Source organism: Dendrobates tinctorius, unplaced genomic scaffold (genome assembly GCF_039654945.1).
Source record: "Dendrobates tinctorius isolate UK_male_01 unplaced genomic scaffold, ASM3965494v1 ptg000045l, whole genome shotgun sequence".
Taxonomy (NCBI): domain Eukaryota; kingdom Metazoa; phylum Chordata; class Amphibia; order Anura; family Dendrobatidae; genus Dendrobates; species Dendrobates tinctorius.
The window spans coordinates 1,025,066-1,032,920 of NW_027361713.1; the positions used below are offsets into that span (position 1 = coordinate 1,025,066).

General features: G+C 67.6%; 1 protein-coding gene across 7 annotated transcripts in view; it reads right to left on the reverse strand.

Moving 5' to 3' along the window:
- DCAF6 (DDB1 and CUL4 associated factor 6) overlaps positions 1-1,837 on the reverse strand; it is a 569,725-nt gene extending 567,888 nt beyond the window's left edge. For 3 of the 7 annotated variants that reach the window (XM_073575570.1, XM_073575573.1, XM_073575569.1), the window contains exon 1: positions 1,543-1,836. The gene's annotated coding sequence lies outside the window, so the exon portion shown is untranslated. Of the gene's footprint in view, positions 1-1,542 lie in introns of all 7 variants that reach the window. The other 4 variants (XM_073575574.1, XM_073575572.1, XM_073575571.1 and 1 more) reach the window with 2 other exon arrangements.
- Positions 1,838-7,855: the final 6,018 nt, after the last annotated feature.

Genomic DNA, 7,855 nt, shown 5'->3' on the forward strand with positions numbered 1-7,855 from the left:
GTTTTTCCGCGGGAAAATCGCGGGAATTTAAAATGCGATTTTCCCGCGGACTGGAATTCCGGAATTCTCGCGGTAATTTCCGCGAGAGTTCCGGTACGTGTGCACTTAGCCTCACTTCACCATTCAGATGTTCCCATGTTGATGGCATGTGGCCACTGCAATCGTGGCGCCAAAACGGTTCCCATCACTTAGCCTTGACGCCAGACGCTTGGCATGTCACTGCTGTGGCCACTGATATCAGTGGTGACTGGGGATGAGTGAGTATACTCATTAGGATGCGGTACTCAAATCCTGGCGAGTATTTCACTACTCGCCACGCAATATTCGGCACAGCCCCCGCACAGCCCAATACTTGCATTTCCCATAGACTTACATTGGACTCGTTACGAGTACCCTAGTATTAGGAGGTCCTCGTAACGAGCACAGCGAGTCCCTAGTGGTGACGTACCAATGACATGTTATTCTCCATTACTGGCGGTAAGTAGAAGCTAGATACCCCTGTATCTCTGCATGGACTGGACATCGGGAATCTGGCAAGGTAGACATGGCAGCCATGGGGCCTAAGGCCTGAGATCCACGTGCATTCATGGGCATAAACACAGCTGTGGCATGGAGAGGTGGGCACAAGGGGTACCAGTAAGAGCTGACAGAATGGAGTACTTCCTTCACAGGAGTGCAGGTCTATGCCAGCTGCCGAGCCCGGGGGAGCAGCCGGCCGCGGAGCCCGGGGAACAGACGGACGGGGAACCCGGGGAGCAGCCGGCCGCGGAGCCCGGGGAACAGCCGGACGGGGAACCCGGGGAGCAGCCCGCCGCGGAGCCCGGGGGAGCAGCCGGACGGGGAACCGGGGGAGCAGCCCGCCGCGGAGCCCGGGGGAGCAGCCGGACGGGGAACCGGGGGAGCAGCCCGCCGCGGAGCCCGGGGGAGCAGCCGGACGGGGAACCGGGGGAGCAGCCCGCCGCGGAGCCCGGGGGAGCAGCCGGACGGGGAACCGGGGGAGCAGCCGGACGGGGAACCGGGGGAGCAGCCCGCCGCGGAGCCCGGGGGAGCAGCCGGACGGGGAACCGGGGGAGCAGCCGGCCGCGGAGCCCGGGGGAGCAGCCGGCCGCGGAGCCCGGGGGAGCAGCCGGCCGCGGAGCCCGGGGGAGCAGCCGGCCGCGGAGCCCGGGGGAGCAGCCGGCCGCGGAGCCCGGGGGAGCAGCCGGCCGCGGAGCCCGGGGGAGCAGCCGGCCGCGGAGCCCGGGAAACAGACGGACGGGGAACCCGGGGAGCAGCCCGCCGCGGAGCCCGGGGGAGCAGCCGGACGCGGAGCCCGGGGGAGCAGCCGGCCGCGGAGCCCGGGGAACAGACGGACGGGGAACCCGGGGAGCAGCCCGCCGCGGAGCCCGGGGGAGCAGCCGGCCGCGGAGCCCGGGGAACAGACGGACGGGGAACCCGGGGAGCAGCCCGCCGCGGAGCCCGGCCGGCTGACAGTGCCAACAAGCTAATTTTACAGCAAAAGACAACATTCCAGCGGGTGATGGGTCTGTCGCCACGTCTTACCGGACAGCCTCGTCAGCTGTGCAGTCTTCCTGAGAGGACGCCTTGGCCAGGCTCCTGCTAGCCGGCTCAAGCACCCGGGAAATGCCTCTGCAGCCTCAAACTTCTCCGGCAGAGCGGACCCTCACTGCAGGCTCCGGAGGGGGCATGTGACAGGCGGGACGCCGGCCATGAATACCAGTCTGTGCCAAATAACTGGCGATTGGCAGGAGCCAGGAATAGAACAGCACCTAGGATGGAAATGGAAGCGCTCGACTCCTATGTCACTATGACGTCAAGGTGGGCGGGGTCTAGACGCTCTGAGTCCGTGAGTCGGAACTGCGTGAGGTGCCGTAGGTCATAGCTGCTTCCTTCCTGCAGCTCTCTAGTGATCCGGCGCAGCTCGGTGGGGACGGCCTGCTCTCTAGTGACCCGGCACAGCTCGGTGAGGACGGCCGGCTGTCTAGTGACCCGGCGCAGCTCGGTGGGGACGGCCTGCTCTCTAGTGACCCGGCGCAGCTCGGTGGGGACAGGCGGCTCTCTAGTGATCCGGCGCAGCTCGGTGGGGACGGCCTGCTCTCTAGTGATCCGGCGCAGCTCGGTGGGGACGGCCTGCTCTCTAGTGATCCGGCGCAGCTCGGTGGGGACGGCCTGCTCTCTAGTGATCCGGCGCAGCTCGGTGGGGACGGCCTGCTCTCTAGTGATCCGGCGCAGCTCGGTGGGGACAGGCGGCTCTCTAGTGACCCGGCGCAGCTCGGTGGGGACGGCCGGCTGTCTAGTAATCCGACGCAGCTCGTGGGGACGGCCGGTTCCCTAGTTATCCCGAGCAGCATGGTGGGGACGGCCGGCTGTCTAGTGATCCGGCGCAGCTCAGTGGGGACGGCCGGCTGTCTAGTGATCCGGCGCAGCTCGGTGGGGACAGTCGGCTGTCTAGTGATCCGGCGCAGCTCGGTGGGGACGGCCGGCTGTCTAGTGATCCGGCGCAGCTCGGTGGGGACGGCCTGCTCTCTAGTGATCCGGCGCAGCTCGGTGGGGACGGCCTGCTCTCTAGTGATCCGGCGCAGCTCGGTGGGGACGGCCTGCTCTCTAGTGATCCGGCGCAGCTCGGTGGGGACTGCCGGCTGTCTAGTGATCAGGCGCAGCTCGGTGGGGACGGCCGGCTGTCTAGTGATCCGGCGCAGCTCGGTGGGGACGGCCGGCTGTCTAGTGATCCGGCGCAGCTCGGTGGGGACGGTCGGCTGTCTAGTGATCCGGCGCAGCTCGGTGGGGACGGCCGGCTGTCTAGTGATCCGGCGCAGCTCGGTAGGGACAGGCGGCTCTCTAGTGATCCGGCGCAGCTCGGTGGGGACGGCCTGCTCTCTAGTGATCCGGCGCAGCTCGGTAGGGACAGCCTGCTCTCTAGTGATCCGGCGCAGCTTGGTGGGGACGGCCTGCTCTCTAGTGATCCGGCGCAGCTCGGTGGGGACGGCCTGCTCTCTAGTGATCCGGCGCAGCTCGGTGGGGACGGCCGGCTCTCTAGTGATCCGGCGCAGCTCGTGGGAGCGCTCGGATCTCTAGTGATCTGGCGCAGCTCGGTGGGGACTGCCGGCTGTCTAGTGATCCGGCGCAGCTCGGTGGGGGCGGCCTGCTCTCTAGTGACCCGGCGCAGCTCGGTGGGGACGGCCGGCTGTCTAGTGGTCCAGCGCAGCTCGTGGGGACGGCCTGCTCTCTAGTGATCCGGCGCAGCTCGGTGAGGACAGGCGGCTCTCTAGTGACCCGGCGCAGCTCGTGGGAGCGCCCGGATCTCTAGTGATCTGGTGCAGCTCGGTGAGGACGGCCGGCTGTCTAGTAATCCGACGCAGCTCGTGGGGACGGCCGGTTCCCTAGTTATCCCGAGCAGCATGGTGGGGACGGCCGGCCCTCTAGGGACCCGGCGCAGCTCGGTGGGGACGGCCGGCTGTCTAGTGATCCGGCGCAGCTCGGTGGGGACGGCCGGCTATCTAGTGATCCGGCGCAGCTCGGTGGGGACGGCCGGCTGTCTAGTGATCCGGCGCAGCTCGGTGGGGACTGCCGGCTGTCTAGTGATCCGGCGCAGCTCGGTGGGGACGGCCGGCTGTCTAGTGATCCGGCGCAGCTCGGTGGGGACGGCCGGCTCTCTAGTGATCCGGCGCAGCTCGTGGGAGCGCTCGGATCTCTAGTGATCTGGCGCAGCTCGGTGGGGACTGCCGGCTGTCTAGTGATCCGGCGCAACTCGGTGGGGGCGGCCTGCTCTCTAGTGACCCGGCGCAGCTCGGTGGGGACGGCCAGCTGTCTAGTGATCCGGCGCAGCTCGGTGGGGACGGCCGGCTGTCTAGTGATCCGGCGCAGCTCGGTGGGGACGGCCGGCTGTCTAGTGATCCGGCGCAGCTCGGTGGGGACGGCCGGCTGTCTAGTGATCCGGCGCAGCTCGTGGGGATGGCCTGCTCTCTAGTGATCCGGCGCAGCTCGATGAGGACACGCGGCTCTCTAGTGACCCGGCGCAGCTCGTGAGAGCGCCCGGATCTCTAGTGATCTGGCGCAGCTCGGTGGGGACTGCCGGCTGTCTAGTGATCCGGCGCAGCTCGGTGGGGGTGGCCTGCTCTCTAGTGACCCTGCGTAGCATGGTGGGGACGTCCTGCTCTCTAGTGACCCGGCGTAGCATGGTGGGGACGGCCGGCTCTCTAGTGACCCGGCGTAGCATGGTGGGGACGGCCGACTCTCTAGTGATCCGGTGCAGCTCGGTGAGGACGGCCGGCTCTCTAGTGATCCGGTGCAGCTCGGTGAGGACGGCCGGCTGTCTAGTGATCCAGTGCAGCTCGGTGGGGACGGCCAGCTGTCTAGTGATCCAGTGCAGCTCGGTGGGGACGGCCGGCTGTCTAGTGATCCAGTGCAGCTCGGTGGGGACGGCCGGCTGTCTAGTAATCCGACGCAGCTCGTGGGGACGGCCGGTTCCCTAGTGATCCGGCGCAGCATGGTGGGGACGGCCGGCTGTCTAGTGAACCGGCGCAGCATGGTGGGGACGGCCGGCTGTCTAGTGAACCGGCGCAGCATGGTGGGGACGGCCGGCTGTCTAGTGATCCGGCGCAGCTCGGTGGGGACGGCCGGCTGTCTAGTAATCCGACGCAGCTCGTGGGGACGGCCGGTTCCCTAGTGATCCGGCGCAGCATGGTGGGGACGGCCGGCTGTCTAGTGATCCGGCGCAGCTCGGTGGGGGCGGCCTGCTCTCTAGTGACCCGGCGTAGCATGGTGGGGACGGCCTGCTCTCTAGTGACCCGGCGTAGCATGGTGGGGACGGCCGGCTCTCTAGTGATCCGGCGCAGCTCGGTGGGGACAGCCGGCTGTCTAGTGATCCGGCGCAGCTCATGGGGACGGCCTGCTCTCTAGTGATCCGGCGCAGCTCGTGGGGACGGCCTGCTCTCTAGTGATCCGGCGCAGATCGGTGAGGACAGGCGGCTCTCAAGTGACCCGGTGCACTCGTGGGAGCGCCCGGATCTCTAGTGATCTGGTGCAGCTCAGTGAGGACGGCCGGCTGTCTAGTAATCCGACGCAGCTCATGGGGACGGCCGGTTCCCTAGTGATCCGGCGCAGCATGGTGGGGACGGCCGGCTGTCTAGTGATCCGGCGCAGCTCGGTGGGGTCGGTCAGGCTCTATAGTGACCCGGCACAGCTCGGTGAGGACAGGTGGCCCTCTAGGGACCCGGCGCAGCATGGTGGGGACGGTCGGCTGTCTAGTTATCGGCGCAGCTCGGTGGGGACGGCCGGCTCTCTAGTGATCCGGCGCAGCTCGGTGGGGACGGCCAGCTGTCTAGTGATCCGGCGCAGCTCGGTGGGGACGGCCGGCTGTCTAGTGATCCGGTGCAGCTCGGTGAGGTCGGTGAGGACATCCGGCTGTCTAGTGACCCGGCGCAGCATGGTGGGGACGGCCGGCTGTCTAATGATCCGGTGCAGCTCGGTGAGGACGGCCGGCTGTCTAGTGATCCGGTGCAGCTCAGTGAGGACGGCCGGCTGTCTAGTGACCCGGCGCAGCATGGTGGGGACGGCCTGCTCTCTAGTGATCCGGCGCAGCTCGTTGAGGACAGGCGGCTCTCTAGTGACCCGGCGCAGCTCGTGGGAGCGCCCGGATCTCTAGTGATCTGGCGCAGCTCGGTGGAGACTGCCGGCTGTCTAGTGATCCGGCGCAGCTCGGTGGGGGCGGCCTGCTCTCTAGTGACCCGGCGTAGCATGGTGGGGACGGCCTGCTCTCTAGTGACCCGGCGTAGCATGGTGGGGACGGCCGGCTCTCTAGTGATCCGGCGCAGCTCGGTGGGGACGGCCGGCTGTCTAGTGATCCGGCGCAGCTCATGGGGACGGCCGGCTGTCTAGTGATCCGGCGTAGCTCGTGGGGACGGCCTGCTCTCTAGTGATCCGGCGCAGATCGGTGAGGACAGGCGGCTCTCTAGTGACCCGGTGCAGCTCGTGGGAGCGCCCGGATCTCTAGTGATCTGGTGCAGCTCGGTGAGGACGGCCGGCTGTCTAGTAATCTGACGCAGCTCATGGGGACGGCCGGTTCCCTAGTGATCCGGCGCAGCATGGTGGGGACGGCCGGCTGTCTAGTGATCCGGCGCAGCTCGGTGGGGACGGTCAGGCTCTATAGTGACCCGGCACAGCTCGGTGAGGACAGGTGGCCCTCTAGGGACCCAGCGCAGCATGGTGGGGACGGTCGGCTCTCTAGTGAACCGGCGCAGCATGGTGGGGACGGCCGGCTGTCTAGTGATCCGGCGCAGCTCGGTGGGGACGGCCGGCTCTCTAGTGACCCGGCGCAGCTCGTGGGAGCGCCCGGATCTCTAGTGATCTGGTGCAGCTCGGTGAGGACGGCCGGCTGTCTAGTAATCTGACGCAGCTCATGGGGACGGCCGGTTCCCTAGTGATCCGGCGCAGCATGGTGGGGACGGCCGGCTGTCTAGTGATCCGGCGCAGCTCGGTGGGGACGGCCGGCTCTCTAGTGACCCGGTGCAGCTCGTGGGAGCGCCCGGATCTCTAGTGATCTGGTGCAGCTCGGTGAGGACGGCCGGCTGTCTAGTAATCTGACGCAGCTCATGGGGACGGCCGGTTCCCTAGTGATCCGGCGCAGCATGGTGGGGACGGCCGGCTGTCTAGTGATCCGGCGCAGCTCGGTGGGGACGGTCAGGCTCTATAGTGACCCGGCACAGCTCGGTGAGGACAGGTGGCCCTCTAGGGACCCAGCGCAGCATGGTGGGGACGGCCGGCTGTCTAGTGAACCGGCGCAGCATGGTGGGGACGGCCGGCTGTCTAGTGATCCGGCGCAGCTCGGTGGGGACGGCCGGCTCTCTAGTGACCCGGCGCAGCTCGTGGGAGCGCCCGGATCTCTAGTGATCTGGTGCAGCTCGGTGAGGACGGCCGGCTGTCTAGTAATCCGACGCAGCTCGTGGGGACGGCCGGTTCCCTAGTGATCCCGCGCAGCATGGTGGGGACGGCCGGCTGTCTAGTGATCCTGCGCAGCTCGGTGGGGACGGTCAGGCTCTCTAGTGACCCGGCGCAGCTCGGTGAGGACAGGTGGCCCTCTAGGGACCCGGCGCAGCATGGTGGGGACGGTCGGCTGTCTAGTTATCGGCGCAGCTCGGTGGGGACGGCGGGCTCTCTAGTGATCCGGCGCAGCTCGGTGGGGACGGCCGGCTGTCTAGTGATCCGGCGCAGCTCGGTGGGGACGACCGGCTGTCTAGTGACACGGCGCAGCTCGTGGGGACGGCCTGCTCTCTAGTGATCCGGCGCAGCTCGGTGAGGACACGCGGCTCTCTAGTGACCCGGCGCAGCTCGTGTGAGCGCCCGGATCTCTAGTGATCTGGCGCAGCTCGGTGGGGACTGCCGGCTGTCTAGTGATCCGGCGCAGCTCGGTGGGGGCGGACTGCTCTCTAGTGACCCGGCGTAGCATAGTGGGGACGGCCGGCTGTCTAGTGATCCGGTGCAGCTCGGTGAGGACGGCCGGCTGTCTAGTGATCCGATGCAGCTCGGTGAGGTCGGTGAGGATAGCTGGCTGTCTAGTGACCCGGCGCAGCATGGTGGGGACGGCCGGCTGTCTAATGATCCGGTGCAGCTCGGTGAGGACGGCCGGCTGTCTAGTGATCCGGTGCAGCTCAGTGAGGACGGCCGGCTGTCTAGTGACCCGGCGCAGCATGGTGGGGACGGCCTGCTCTCTAGTGATCCGGCGCAGCTCGGTGAGGACAGGCGGCTCTCTAGTGACCCGGCGCAGCTCGTGGGAGCGCCCGGATCTCTAGTGATCTGGCGCAGCTCGGTGGAGACTGCCGGCTGTCTAGTGATCCGGCGCAGCTCGGTGGGGGCGGCC